The sequence below is a fragment of the Pogona vitticeps genome, chromosome 1 (assembly GCF_051106095.1).
Source record: "Pogona vitticeps strain Pit_001003342236 chromosome 1, PviZW2.1, whole genome shotgun sequence".
NCBI lineage: Eukaryota > Metazoa > Chordata > Lepidosauria > Squamata > Agamidae > Pogona > Pogona vitticeps.
Window position 1 is genome coordinate 11,280,024 of NC_135783.1, and position 15,561 is coordinate 11,295,584.

The window sequence follows — 15,561 nt, forward strand, 5'->3', positions numbered from 1 at the left end:
AGTGTCATTCCTAGCTTCCACATGTTCAATGGAATCTATGAACAAGGCCAAAGCATGAACTGAACATGTACGTGGATGAGTGTTCTCTGCACACATTAATATGCAGTTGGGACGACTTGATCTTGTAGGAGTTCCAGAATGCATATGGAGTCTACATACATTGCAGTATTTGTTGCTTTTACTATTATTGCCAACAAGTCCCTCAAAATCCTTTTTTGCATCCCTTATTGTCTTATGTTGAAGTTCATGTTCAGAATGTGGGGGGAATGGAAAATCAGGTCGGAATTAAAATGGGATAAATGTTGTAGAGGAGAAAGTGGCTGTCCTGCTCGCTGATACTGAAAGTAATACCTACAGTAGGAATTCTCTGTCCGTGGGATCAGTATCCACTGATTCATTTATCCACTGCCTGAAAAATATTAAATAAAAAACCCTCTAGGATGTATTTACCAGAACTGACCACTAAAGAGAGTCAGAAAACATGCAATGTATAGTGTTTCATACTTGCATGTTTTTCGGCATCCATGGGGGGGATGACTTGGAACTGATCCCCCACAGATAATGTGGTCTTCCTGTACTACAGCCATTGTGACTTAGCATTACAGAGAATCACATTTATTTATTTTTATTTATTCAAATCACTGTGTAAAACCAATTCATGGGAAATGAGGCCGTTATTCAGACACTTTCAGTAGTTAAGGAATTATTTCTTTTAGTGATGGGTTATCTTTAACATGCAATACAGACCGGATGCATTCTTGGCTAGCACTTGGGTTGGGGGACTCATGGCACTAGAAGACACAGCACATAGATTTTCCATGTCCTCTGTGCTAACCTGTTCTCTTCAACTGGAAGGACGATATCTCATTACTTGTGTTGAAACAAGGTCCATATATCAATCTAGTCAACGTCTGGACACACAGAGGAGGAAATCATCCTTTCCCTGCAGCAAAGCGTCTCTTTTCAGTATGCATCTTTTTCCCTCCAAGCTTTAGTTGCAATTAGGTAACACTTCAGCTTGCCATTGCTCTCACTTGGAGTTTTGGCTACCTAAAGACTGTAACATACCCCCGGATATTGGAAACAGAAGGAAAAAATCAACCTGCCTTCTGTGATTTTAACAGAAAGACTCCAAATTAGGGAGAGTGTGTTGCTTCCAAACCAGGCATTATTTTACCACCACCCCGGCGAGCGAACATGCTGTTCACAGGCCACATGTTGTCTCCATAGCCAGCCATTAAAAAAAATTAAAATATTACTTTTGGGCTCAAAAAAGTCCCCTTGTGCTGTCTGTCGCAGAGATTTGAACTTATGATTAAATTCCTCTAGCTGCCCAGCAGAAATGCAGGGGTTCACAAAGCAGAATACCATCAAGTTCCCCCCAGCAGTCCATGCCTTTTCTCATTCAATGGCACTTATTGTCTCAATAACTTACTCTGAGATATTAGTAGGAGAAAGAACAAAAGGTTTCATTGGTTGTTGTGGGTTTTTTGGGCTCTTTGGCCGTGTTCTGAAGGTTGTTCTTCCTAATGTTTCATTACCTACCACCAAACTGATCAAACAGCAAATGGACAAACATGACTGCTTTCAGCAAAAGACTTCAGCAGACTCTAGAGAGGGAGGAAAAGCGCACTGAATAAAGAGGCGGGACTCTCTTTGAATTCAGAGGCAAGGAAGGAATTATTGGTGAGTGCTGGGTAGATTGACAGCCACCCCGGCCCAGAGAGGTCCTTCCCTGCCAAACCTACTAAAAGCAACATGCCAGGTTGCAAAAATCCCAACACAATCCCGGGAGCACAGCTGCCAATTTTTGCCATATTTTGGGGAAGCAGATCTCCTGGATGCACCCAGAGTCCACCAAACTGCATTTTTAAATTGGCCCCAGAGGAGCCCGGGAGCTAGTTCAGTTTTAGATAAAACTAAAACTTTATGGATGAATATACAGTGGTGCCCCGCATAGCGATGATAATCCGTGCCGAAAAAATTGTCGCTATCCAGATTCGTCACTATGTGGGGAAAAAACCCCATAGGAACATATTAAAACATGTTTAATGCATTCCTATTGGGGGGAAAACTCACTGCTATGCAGAAATCCTCCATCCGGCCACCATTTTCGCTGCCCGGTAAGCGAGGAAAGGGCGCGAAAACAGTGCGGGCGGCCATTTTTTTCCGGTGGCCATTTTGGAACCGCCGATCAGCTGTTTTTAAAACATTGCTATGTGTTTCACTTACCGATCATCACAAAGCGATTTTTGGCCATCTAAAACATCGCAATGCGATCACTTTTGTGATCTCAAAAACCTCATCGCTATGCGGATTCAGCGTTAAACGGGGCACTCGTTAAGTGAGGCACCACTGTATTAGGAGTGGGGCAGGATGTAACCCTCCAATATCCTGCCGTAGAGATGTCCAGCCCTCAAACCTCTACAAGTTGCCCACTGTTGTTTTACCAAACAAGCTCTCCTTTATCAATTTATAGCCACCCAGAGTAGTCAGTTGACTAGATGGGCGGGGTATAAATGGAATAAATAAATAAAATATAAATAAATATTTATTATTCTTTTTGAGCACTCAGTTTCTTGGCGATGGCCATCATATGAATTAATGACCTCGCAAAGATCCCCTCCTTAACTTGCTGGGGTCTCGCAGACTCAAGACCGTGGGTCGGTCATCGAGTGAATCCATCGCAGGGGGGAAAATCTTCCTCTTCTCCTCCTGCCTTCCACGTTCCTATCTAAGGCTTCTCACAATACTGCTAAAGCACGACCCCACTCAGGATCGTCGTCTGAGCTTCTAGGGAGAAGGCAGGCTTCTGGAGGAACGATTCCAAGGCGAGGGATTTACGCCTGGTGGTCACCTCCCCGCCCCTATCCGTTGTGACTCCGGATTCCTCGGAGAAAAGGTTAAGGAGTCGGAAGATCGGTAGGGGGCGGTCAACGGATGCAACAGTAGCCGCCTTGGACTGGAGTGATTTAAAAAAAAAAAAGTTTATCCAAAATCGAGGGTGGGACGCCGGTGGGGGGAAATCCTTGCTCCCTTCCGCGCATCGCGCAGAGAGAGAGAGAGGCTGCATTTGGGAAGGAGGGAAGCCCTCTCTGATCTTCTCTCTCCTCTTCTCCTGCCTTGTTCTTGAGCTGCTCCGCTTTGCCCCGGGTTAAGGAGGGCTTCCTCGTCGAGGACAGCAGGTAAGACGCCTCCGGATCCCGATCCGGATCCCAGCCAGCCCTTGGCACTGGCGGAGCGCGAAGAGGAAGGGTTCCCTTCTCCAAGGGCGCGCGCGTCGCGGGGCGGAGGGGGGGTGTCCCCTCGATCGGCTCAACTTCAAGTTGCATTTGTTCCGCGCATCGAGTTTAGGATGCAGGGAAAGAAGTGCCGCGGGGGGGGGGGGAGAGAGTGAGTCTCGGGATGCAGAGGTTAAGTGTGCAAAGAGAAGATGCCCCTAGGTGCGCGTCCAGATTTGGCACCGGGGATCCCCAGTCTTGGAGAAGTTGCCATGCTGGGGGGGGGGGATTGCAGAGCGGTTTTGGCAGAGCGTTTCGTGTCCACCAGGTCTGGATGGGACTCGTTCGTGTGTGCATGACACGCGAGGAGAACTAAGTGCCTTCAGCCAGGAGCACTTGCTGGTTTCTTCTAACTGGGAAGGGTAATGGGGTGGGATGCGAAGGAGCAATAGTGTGATGCATGTTAGTGGCTGGCTGGCTGGTGAGCTTGGTGGTTTGATTGCAAAGCCAAAGGTTGGGGGGGTTCGATTCCCCACTGTGCTTCCTGCGAGTAGAGCCAGACTGGGTAGCTCTGGGCAAGCTCGGTAGACTCCTAGGTCTTCCCCAGAAGAATGGGAAGCCAGCTCTGAGCATTCTCCACCCTGAAAAGAGTCACCATAAGTCAGAATTGACTTAACGGCACATGATGATTATTATTAGAGGACTAGCGACTGAGAGGGCTGGATAACTTCCCCATACTATTCTACAAGTCTGAGGTGTCCAGCCTGATGAAGACCTGTACAGGATCGAAAGCTAGCTCACATTTGTGGGTTGTTGCCTTTTTTTGTGGTCCAGTAAAGAGATCCCCACCTGCCTTTTCTTTCCAAAAGGAACCATTCATAGAATGCCGTCTCAAACCGGCGTAAAGATTGCAATTTTAGACTGCAAGCCTAAACAAAGCGAAGTGGAGAATAAAGCCTATTGATTTGAGATTGCCGAGGAAACATGTTTAATTAGTGCCAGGGCAGTAGATCAGTACGGCAAGCGAAGGCGCTCGAGTTCCTAAGAGTTGTAAAAAGGTTATCGAGAACTTTGTTGGAATGAGAGGTCCAGGCCTGATCCGGTCAATTTCTGTGCATTTATTTCCTAAACATCAAAGTAAAACTGAGCACCTGCAGTTTTACAACTAACCATTATCTCAGCACTATGGGATATTTTTGAGACTGGTAAGAATAATATGAGTGCTCAGAAACTGGGGAATCGTTCACCACCTTCTTCTCAGATGATTTGGTTGGCTCTTGTTTGGATTTTTAAAAAATAAGACAGGCAGACAGAAACTTGTGTTTACTAGCCAGCCCATAAACCAGTTCCCTCAGCAGCTTCCTGGAATCTAGTGGGTTTAGACGACAACACCCATTGTCCCCAGCTAGCCTTCTGGCAAGGGGAGGATGGGGGTCGTAGATCAACCTGTCCAAAGCAGGCGCTAGCTTAGGGGAAGCTGCTCTATGAAAAGTGAAGCCAGGCTCAGAACTGGGAATTTTTATCAACCTATATCTTGGGCCGGCAGTAATTCCGCAGGAACTCCACCCCTGCCTCCTGATCCTTTTACCGTACCCGGAGACTTCCAGGAGTGAATCTGGATTTCTCTGCATGCAGAGCAGGTGTTCTGCCACAGAACCATGCTGCCGTCTTTCACGGATTAGAAGAGGCTGCTGAGGACTGAACCATCCCTAGAAGTGAGATTCCAGGAAAGCCTATGTACTGTATATCTATTAAGGAAGAAAGACAAAGGTTACTTGTAATAACTTTGAGCTTTGTGATGCAGTGGTTAAACTGCAGTACTTCAGTTAAGACTCTCCTCGCAACCTGAGTTCGATTCCAACAAGCTCAGAGAGCTGCCTTGAAGTTAACTCAGACTTCCATCCTTCCAGGGTTGGTAAACTGAATACTCAGCTTTCTGAGGGGACAACATGTACCCTGCATAATTAAATTTTAAACCTTTCAGAGAGGGCTTTGGGTGCTACGGGATGGTCTATAAACAGCATATTTTGCTTTGCTTTGCTGTTTGGGGTACAGTAACCCAAGGGGACTTTTCTAAGCTCTAAGCACCATGGAAGTACTAACGGATGTATGCAAGCCGTGATACCTGCTGACAGTCCTCGTTAGTACAGGAGACCACTCCAGTCTCCCTCCTCCTCCCTCTCCAGCATCACTTCCTCATATTCCAAGATATTTCTCAGTGGATCAGAATAGCAGCTCAGTAGGTTGGATGGAGAAGATTCCAAGTGCAGCCCTAGTATAGAAAGGGCCTCCAGTAAGAGGTATTGGGAAAGCGGCTAGCTGAGTTACTCCAGGACCGTGAGCACTTCAGGCATCTATATTAACCTTCTCATGAAAGGAGTTGCTGGCCAGCCCCTGCATTTGAGATCGGGTGCCTTTTCTTGCATGTGTGTGTGTGTGTGTGTGTGTGTGTGTGTGTGTGTGTGTGTGTGTGTGTGTACGCGCGTGCCTGCGTGCGTGTGCATGTGGATCAAGGATTGCATTATCTTCATTTGTCAGAGGCTGCTTGTCCGTGATGGGCATGGCCGGAACGTGGGTGGATGTCCATTTCTGCAGGGTTACACTGTGAACTCCCTCAGTTTTTCTTTCTGTGCTCTCCTAATTTGATGGTTCATGATCTCCTGGCCATAACAAACAAAGCATCAGGCTAACATTGTCTAGGTGCAGTGCTTGTCATCGCTCCACCCCCATGCTGTACATCCACCTAAATAGGACCAACAACAGATGCTGCTTTGATAATTGTATGATTTACGTCCTTAGGGAAGGAAGAACTTGATAGCCATCATCTGTTGATCAATTTAGGGCATAAGGCACCTGCCTGAATTTACACCCAGGGAAGGCAACATAAAGCCCTCCCCATGTTATTGAGTTGCTTCTTCATAGGCTAGCTGGACTGGGCTGACTCTGGGGATGATGGTAGCAGGTGAGACAGAAAACACACGTGCATGCATAAACACAGAGGCTCTTCCTCCCTCCTCTCTTTCCCTTTCTCCATCTCTCTCTCTTCCCTCCCCCCACACATACACACAGAGAGAGTTGTAGACCAACTTTCACTGCACCCAAGAACATCTGGGAAATCATACACTGTGAACTGATAATTATTGCCCATGCAAACCGACATCTGGCTTGATTCTGTTGGTTTAATTTAAATACTCCTGTTCTTTCCACAAAGGACCCAACAACAACCAAACACCATTTATTGTGTTTTTTCAAAGTGTTGGCTGTTGTTTTTGTTAGTTATTGGCCAGGTGTAAGTCTCAACCAGAGTAGGTCCATTGAATCAAGGGAGCTTACAAAGGTCTTGACTCACCAGATTCCCACCTGTCCAGTGGACCTGCTCTAATTGCAATTTACAACTGGATTTCAGGCAGTAAATCTTAATTAGTACAATTTCTAAAAAGCTTTCCCCCCCCCCCTTTGGCTATTTGGAAGTGTGTGACATGAGACACAGGCGCTCCCAAATCTCCCGGAGATCTCCTGATCTCTTCTGCTTTAATCTGTAGCCTCTCTCCTGGGTCACTAACAGAAGTTTTTCCTATTAATCCTTTTATTTATGAAAACACCAAACACAGGCACATGTGAGTTCTTTTTCCTGCATCAGGCCAAGGCACGTAACGCTTGGCACGGGGAGCTGTGTTTCCGATTCATCCCCCTCCGTGTTCCAGAAATTGGACCACACAGTGTCACAATCCAGCGCCCTCTTACCTCAGGCATCTTTGAGTCCAAGATAGCATTTGACTCTAGGGCTTTCACCGAGGATCACAGGAAAAAAATAAACGCCGCTCCTGTTCTTCTAAGGGTGCAAGGAGCAGCCCAGCACCTTTCCGCCCATTTTGGCAGTGGGATATATTTAAAACAAATATACGGGAAAATAAATCTACTGGAGTTACAAACGTTTTGAGCAGCCTGTTTACTATACACATCCGTTGAAAAAGAGACCAGGGTGAAGAAATACTTTATCCAATCTGCAAAATATTCTAGCTTGATCGTCTTGGGGGGGGGCATTCATACTTGCCACAAATGGCTAATGACCAAATAGTTTTGGCACCTAAATCAAAGCACAGACCTTAGTCCTGAGGCAGGCAGTTAAGCAGTAAGTGTCTCAGGAATGTGTTGTTCATCAATTTACATATTTTTAATTATTTTTAATTGTTTTCCCCTTGTTTTTAATCTTGATGTACGTTTAATTGTTTTAATGTGATATTTATACAGTGTTTTTGAAAGTGCTGAAAAGATAATATTGCAGGACTAAAAACATAATAATAAAGTTTTCCAAAAGGAGAAGGGGAAGAAGGAGGAAGCAAAGGAAAGAAGGGAAAAAGAAAAAGGGAAGTATCTATATTCAGGCTTCAAAAAAGCTTCCCAGTAGCTAAAAATATATCCGTGTGTAAGTGTTCCCTACATGCCATGTGTTTATGTGTTGACAATGTTACAGGGGGCTTGGCATCTTTCTTTCCAGTGTTATAAAATACATATTCTGGCAAAGTCCATCTGCACTGGCCAGTGGCTGATCTCCAAGAAGCAAGCAAATAATTTAAAAATATGTAAACCTCGATTCCTTTAAAAGAATTCTCATGCCTTCTAAGTGTACAGAGGGAACCTACCATGTTTTCCTGTCTTAGACGTGACAACTTTTTTTTCTGGTTTAGGAAAAAAAATCTTCTTAGGTCTAACATGGGTCGGGGGACAAATACGAGGTGAAATTACATTTCCCTATGCTGTGCATCTGTGTGTGCGTGTGTGTGTGTGGGGGGGTCTCTTTAAGTATAAAATATTTTGGTGATGCTGGGTGCAGGGTGTGGCTTTGGTGCCCCACAGGCTGGTTATATGCCATCAGATAGCTTCTGACTTACGATGTCCCTAAGAGAATTCTTAAGGAATATGCCATGTTCTGTGAATGGTTTATTGTTGTTATCCCTGAGTGATGAAGATTTGAAGCCAGGTCTCTTCCTATTCTGATACTCTGTTCATTATACTTTAGTGGTTAACACACTCTGGGCTAGATGGCTAAGAAGTCTGAAGTGTTATTGTATTCATTGATCCTTTTTGTTGTTGTTTAGTTGTTGTGTCCGACTCTTCGTGACCCTATAGACCAGAGCACACCAGGCCCTCCTGTCTTTCATTGCCTCCCGGAGTTGGGTCAAATTCATGTTGGTTGTTTCGATGACACTGTCCAACCATCTCGTCCTCTGTCGTCCCCTTCTCTTGCCTTTACACTGTCCCAATATCAGTGTCTTTTCCAGGGAGTCTTTTCTTCTTATGAGAAGGCCAAAGTAGTGGAGCCTCAGCTTCAGGATCTGTCCTTCCAGTGAAGGATATATACATTGAATATTGTATATTCATTGCTATGAGCTTAAATACTGTCTTTTAATTGTTATAAGTGCCTTGGGTCCTTTTTAAGGAGAAAGGCAGGTTAAAAATATTTTAAATAAACAAATATGTTGCCAAGTGACGTGAAGTTGGAATCAGTGCTTTGTGGGTTATGCTTAGCCACAGCACCCCACTAATGCTTCAATGCTGAAACACCCAATGTACACACCTCTCTGTACCCATCATTTAGAGTTGGCAATGTGTCAAACCCATATGAAACAAGCATTGCAGCTCAAAGTTTTCAGGTCATCTGACCCTTCCACAGGGTCCGTGGCCTTTCAATGAAAGCTGTTGGTAAGATCAGCTCCAGATGCATCGGGCTATGAGATTGAGTGACATACATGAGTGTGTGAATTCATCCTTGTTCAGTGGTTATAGCTGAAGCCAGAAGGAGTCACAAAGTCTGGTTCAGCATAAAGTGGATGCCTGGGATTCCGTTTATGTCTTCCCCAATGTCCTCCTTCTTTAGAGAGGACAGTCCTCCATTTGAAAAGTGGCCTTCCTTCATGGTGATGAACATCCTGCCTTTTGGTGAAGTGTAAGTGGTCTAGAGTGGTCATTCAGCTAGATAGGCGGGGTATAAATACAATAAACAAACAAACAAACAAACAATGCTACTACTACTACTACTACTACTACTACTACTACTACTACTACTACTACTACTACTACTACTACTACTACTACTACTACTAATAATAATAATAATAATAATAATAATAATAATAATAATAATAATAATAATAATAATAATAATAATAATAATAATAATAATAAGTGACCGCTGTAACACCCACTGAGTTTCCTAAGCCAAGCACGGAAAGCAAGGACTTTGATGAGAACATGTATCTAATCAACTCTCTCTTGTTGTTGTTGTTTTAAGTAAAATGGTTTGGAATGGGGCATCATTTTGTAAGAAAATACCCACACTGATACAAGTATTATTGGATGGCAGGAAACATATGGCATGGCAAGCCAATTCTTTATGAGCTTCAGATATGAGGCCACTGCAAGACATGGACATTCTGAAAGCACTGCCCAGGCCATGTTTTCGAAATAACTGATTTGCTGCCTAGCTTGATAATTCAAGAGATCTAAAGTGGCCTTTGCTTATTTTCTTTCATTATATATATTCATTTTCATTAAGCTGCTATGCCTTGGTTGTTTATTTGATTCAGATTCCATTTTTCTTCTAATGATGTGTCCCAAGCACATGACTTAGTCAAAGTCTTGTCCACAATTGCGAGCAGTGATATACTTCCACTTAAATTTAGTGATAATTTCTTCAGTAATTGCTATGTTAATTGTTATGCATCAGTGTGAATTAGCACAAAACAAATTTAATGCAAACATGCCTTTCCTTTTTTTGTGACGGGTGTTCTCTTTGACCTTCTGTTGGGTGATGAAGCAAGAGCCACATCAATAATATTCGTGGTCACACTTAGCCACAGCCCTGCACTAATGATTCACACTGAAACACCAAATGTGTTCCTCTCTCCAAGAACTTTTTTCGGGAAGTGAGAGAACTGAGACGTCCAAACACTACAACTGGGAGTCTGAGCTCCTTGTGTCCATTGGTTTCATTTTATTGATTTAAACATTTATAGCTACTCTGTGTCATAGGATTTCAGGTTATAAAGCTGCATAAAACAATTTCGAAACATAAGATATTCAAAATAATTTAAAGTCAAAGAACACAACAACACTAAAACAGCACAAAAACCTGTGCAGGCCACTTTCCCGCATGGTGTTGGACCACGCTTTACACATTACACAGAGACAAACTAGGTTTGACACCTAGCAGACACTTGAAATATCTTAAGCATTGTAGAACTGCAGAGCAAGAGGGGACTCTGTGAGCCCTCAACCCTGTAGCAGAACCCAGTGTTGATAGCTCCACCTGGCCTGAATCACTGTTGTTTTTACTTGTTGTTTAGTCGTTAAGTTGTGTGGGACTCTTCATGACCCCATGGACCAGAGCACACCAGGCCCTCCTGTCTTCCACTGCCTCCCGGAGTTGAGTCAAATTCATGTTGGTCGCTTCAGTGACACTGTCCAACCATCTCATCCTCTGTCATCCCTTTCTCCTCTTGCCCTCACACTTTCCCAACATCAACATCAGGGTCTTTTCCAGGGTCCTTCTCATGAGAAGAGAGTTGTTTTTACTACACTCCTGGAATCTGGGATCTATTCTGGCTATGAGGAGCGATATTCTGCTCCAGGATCTTCTGGTGCACACGAAGACCATCTAAAATTAAAACAAAGGAAACTGGATGTAGCTGGAAATCCACTTCAGGTTTTTAAAAACTAATATTTAGGCCTGTTTAAATAGTGCAGATGTTTGAATAGTAGAGATTCAGGGGCAGTTGTGGTCTCTTTAAAACGTTTCCAGAAGTAATCATCCATCTTGCTTGCGGGAGATGGGTGGTTGGGAGAGTCGGGTCAGGGTGTGCAAAACACAGTTTTGAAGGACCTGCCACCCCAGGGCTGAATTTGTCCAATGGCTGGGCTCACAGATGGCTATTTAACCAAATGCTGATCCTGCCGTCAGCCCATTCTAGGCAACGATCAGGCAGTTCCTCCTCATTCCTTTCCTGATGGGAAAATCCTATGTGGTCTCTGATGTCCATATAGAGAAGATTATAGGGTGGTTTCTTTCACTTCCTATATATTGCATTTGTGGTCGACATTCCCTGGGCAGGGAATGTAAAATGCCCTTCTCCCTTCCCCCTTTGCTTGCTCATTTCCCATCTCAACAATGGCACAGGCCCAAAGCTTTGAACTTTGGGGAACTACAGTCCGAGTACAGAGAGGGTAACTGCAGGGATTTTTCTGTTTCGTGAAAGGACAGCAAATTGTGAAGTTATTTATTCTCTTACATCTGCAGTTTAACTGCCAGCGAGGAAAAGCAGATTTTCTTCTGCCTCAGGCTGCAAAATCAGTTGGACAGATTTTTCATACTGACCCTGGATCAGGTGGGGAAAAAATTTATTGGGCCAGCCCTGTGCTGATTCAAAATTTCTGCAGAGTTTTTAATCTTCTGGTGGATTTAGAGGATCCTGATCTTTTATGCTAAGGATCCCAAGTTACACATTGCAGCTCCGTTGTTTGAAGTTCTTTGTACGTTCTTGATGTTTCTCTGTGTTCTTCTGCTGTCATTTCAGTACCATACTCAAGAAAACATACTTTCCCCTGCTGCTGTTGGAAGTCACAAGGAGAAACACCGCTGCTCTAAACTAGAAGCAGCCACTGAAAGAATATGAAATTGCAGCTAAGAATAGCAAGTCTGTAAAATCAGCAGTAGAGGAATCATTATAAAAAAGGGTACCAATCAAAATACAGCTTTTTATCAACCTGGAAAGATTTTTTTAAAAAAATAAAAATAAAAAAGTTTTCTCTCTTTGGCAAAGCATAGCAAATAATGATACCCCCAAGGTCTGCTTTAGAAACTTTTTCCGTGACGTGAGGCAAAAGGGGGTGCTACCCCAGATCAGGCTCAAGTACAGATAAGACCACCCAACAGGTGGTCATTGTCAAAATGCAGTTAAATGAACTCCTAATCATAAAATAAATCAAATGAAGGATAAACAATTTCAAACGCTGTTTAAAAAAAAAATACAAGGGAATGCTGTGGAGCCTAAGTGCGTTAAGGGCCCTGTCCCTTAAAACAGAGAATTAGTTGCCAGAAACTTGCTAGAATTAAACGTAAATCTTTCCATGCTAGTAGAAGAGCAATAGGAGGTGTCTCGCTACTCTTGGAAAGAATTCCAGAGGCTTCACCATGCTGCACCTATTCCCCCAAGTAATTAAAAATATTATTATTTTTTTAAAAGTTAAGAATTTTTTTAAACCACCACATGCTTTCTAGTGGCCAGCATTTTCTACTGCCAATGCAATGTTTTCAGACCCGGTGTGATGTGGGATCATCATCCTATCGGCGTCCTTCCCCTTTCCCTATCAGCACAGAATAACAGCCAGACCCTCACCCCCTCCCTCTGTTTTCGTGGTCTGGCACCGGGTAAGGAAGGACCTCTATGAACCCTTGTGTTTGCTTGAGCCCTTGGCAGGCTCTCTTCTCCCAGTTACTTTTGCAAGTTAGCATTTAGTTCCACCTTGGGGTGGAGAGAGGAGAAAGGTAGGGCACAGAAGCCGGTGGAATCGTGGAGTGGAAAGGACAAACACTGAACGGGTGCTCCTCTTGAACCCAAGCCCTGTTGCTTCACGCTGACAGGATTGGAGCTAAAACAGGTCCACTGAGAAACAAGAGGGTGGGATCAGCATGCTCAGGGGAACTCAAAGATAGGCAGAAGTAGGGGGGAATCTTTATGGGGAAAAAAACAAGGGGGGACCTTATTTCTTACAGTATTTGATATCACAGGAGGTAGTGATGGTTGTCCAGCTGGGTGGCTTTGAAACAGGGTGTGAGGTCTGAAAAGACCTAGTCCCTGAACCTTAGCAAGTCACAATCACTTCTGTGCCTCACCTATCACCTAATTTTTTTCTTATATACATATACATATATATACATACATATACATATATATATACATGTGTATGTGTGTGTGTGTATATATATACATATATACTCTGTAAATATATATATATATATATTCTGTAAATTCTGTAAAAGATGCCTCATGATCTCTAATGGCCAAAAGGTGGGGAGGGGCAGGGATGCAGGGGGGCAGGGAGAGAGAACATGGCAAAATTGCCTCTCATGCATGCCCTTTAGAGACCACCGGGAGCCTTTTCTGAGGGGGGAAAAATATACATATTTTTGAAACATCTTGTGGGGCGTGGGTGAGGGGCAGGAATGGTGGTGACCTGAATTTGTGCATTTGAGCCCAAATTGGGGCCTCCCCCGTGCCCTTTGGAGAGCACCAGGAGACTTACTGAGGAAGGGGGAAAGAGGATGGAAAAACTGAGTATTTGTGACTCTTTTACGGGGAGGGCAGAGCTGAATTTGGTTGCAGGGAGGTTGCTTCTGACCAACCGGTCACATTTTTCCCCAACCCTTGCTTCGTAAGTCTAGAATTTCTTGTAGCAGGACCAAGCAGGAAGAGAGAATATCTCTCACTCTAGTTATCCTTGAACCTCAGCTCTCATCATCTCTGGCTGTTAGCTATGCCGGCTACTGTTGAAGAAGTTGCCTTCTAACAACATCTGCAGTGCTGCAAGTCCTCCAGCCCTGATATATAGCAAACACTTAATATTTGACTCATTGGTTGACAGCCTTCTGCTTGATGGCTGTTCCAAAATCTGTCAGAGTGATCCATGGTATATAAATGGGAAAGAAGCTGAAGGGTGGATCCCCAGACATATGCTCTCTCTCCTCTCTCTGTTTTCTTCTTATAACATCTTTCATTTGAAAATATTTCAGTTTGTTTCCAATTTCTATGTTAAATTTGATGGGTTGGTACAAAGATCTGATGATGAGATCATGTGTTTTTTTCATCCAGTTCCATAGCAATTCAGAGGTTCAAGTCTTAATTCCAGATGGTGTCAAATACTTTGAAGCCCATGGGCAGGGAAAGTATTTTCTCCCAAACTCTTGCTCCTAGAAATATTTCTCTTCTCATTTTCTCTTTCTTTTCCTTTTGTACTTTTCTCCAGAGAGGAGAGCAGTTTAGTAGTAATCATGTTTCCCAAAAGCTTCAAGAAAAGTGGAAAGATTATTAACGTGATCTTTTAAAATATTTTAGTGTGTTATTGTATTACTGTTTTATTGCATTGCTTTATTGTTGTTTTAAAGGTTCTGCTAATGGCTTCGTTTTTATAAATGGCTTTATTGCTGTTTTAGATTTATTAGACGCTTCCCTGGTAAGTTTTTTAAGAAAGGGCAGTATAGAAATAACAGTAACCATAATCATAACAGAAATAATTCAGTTATTTAAAAAACCTCTGGTTTATGAATGTGGGATATTGTGCTCCTTTACTCATGATTCAAAACACCAGGAAATTGCCTGCTATTGCTGCACAATATCACACTCGCATTACATAGCAAGGTAAAGGTAAAGGTTCCCCTTGACATTTTTTTTCTCCAGTCATGTTCGACTCTAGGGGACAGTGCTCATCCCCGTTTCCAAGCCATAGAGCCAGCCTTCTGTCTGAAGACAATCTTCCATGGTTACATGGCCAGTGCGACTTAGACATGGAACACTGTTACCTTCCCACCGAGGTGGTCCCTATTAATCTACTTGCATTTGCATGCTTTCGAACCACTAGGTTGGCGGGAGCTGGGACAAGCGACAGGCGCTCACTCCGTCGCATGGATTCGATCTTACGACTGCTGGCCTTCTGACCCTGCAGTCCAGGCTTCTGTGGTTTAGCCCGCAGCGCCACCACGTCCCTCATTACATAGCAAAAGGCACCCTGAATATTGACAACACACTGAGAGTAGTCAGGATGGTTTAAAGTATACCCTCTTGTGCTCACTACCATTCACAAAGTAACGCAAAACAAGGGAAAATCCCTTTTTTAAAATCAATTAACTACTTCTCACCCAAACTTAAAGCAGTTGTCAGCTAGTAATTGCTTTGTCAGCAAATTGAAGCTAGCAGTCAACTAGTTATACTGGATATTTGGGTAGTTGTGTTCTAAAACCACAAATCGGCACAGCGGTAGTTACAACTGACAATAATAATAGTTACATGCCATCAAGTTGATTCTAACTTATGGATACCCCCTGGGGTTTTCTATGAAGCAATCAGAAGTGGTTTCCTGATCTGTCCTGCTAGTGGTGCTCTGTGACCATGAAATTTGCCCAATACTACACAGGTGGCAGGCACATAATCCCATCAGCCACATACTCTCTAGATGATCTCAGCTTTCTCTCAAAGGGGAGGCACAGTTGGGATTTGAACTCCTCATCCCGGCACTGTGTCCACACACTCTAGCCCACTAAATTACGGCCATAGGTCACAATTAGAGA

General features: G+C 43.7%; 1 protein-coding gene across 2 annotated transcripts in view; it reads left to right on the top strand.

Annotated features, from left to right (window-relative positions):
* Positions 1 to 2,770: 2,770 nt before the first annotated feature.
* Positions 2,771 to 15,561, top strand: part of EFEMP1 (EGF-like fibulin extracellular matrix protein 1) — an 82,288-nt gene continuing 69,497 nt past the window's right edge. For both annotated transcript variants that reach the window (XM_072987126.2, XM_072987135.2), the window contains exon 1: positions 2,771 to 3,185. The gene's annotated coding sequence lies outside the window, so the exon portion shown is untranslated. The remainder of the gene's footprint in view (positions 3,186 to 15,561) is intronic.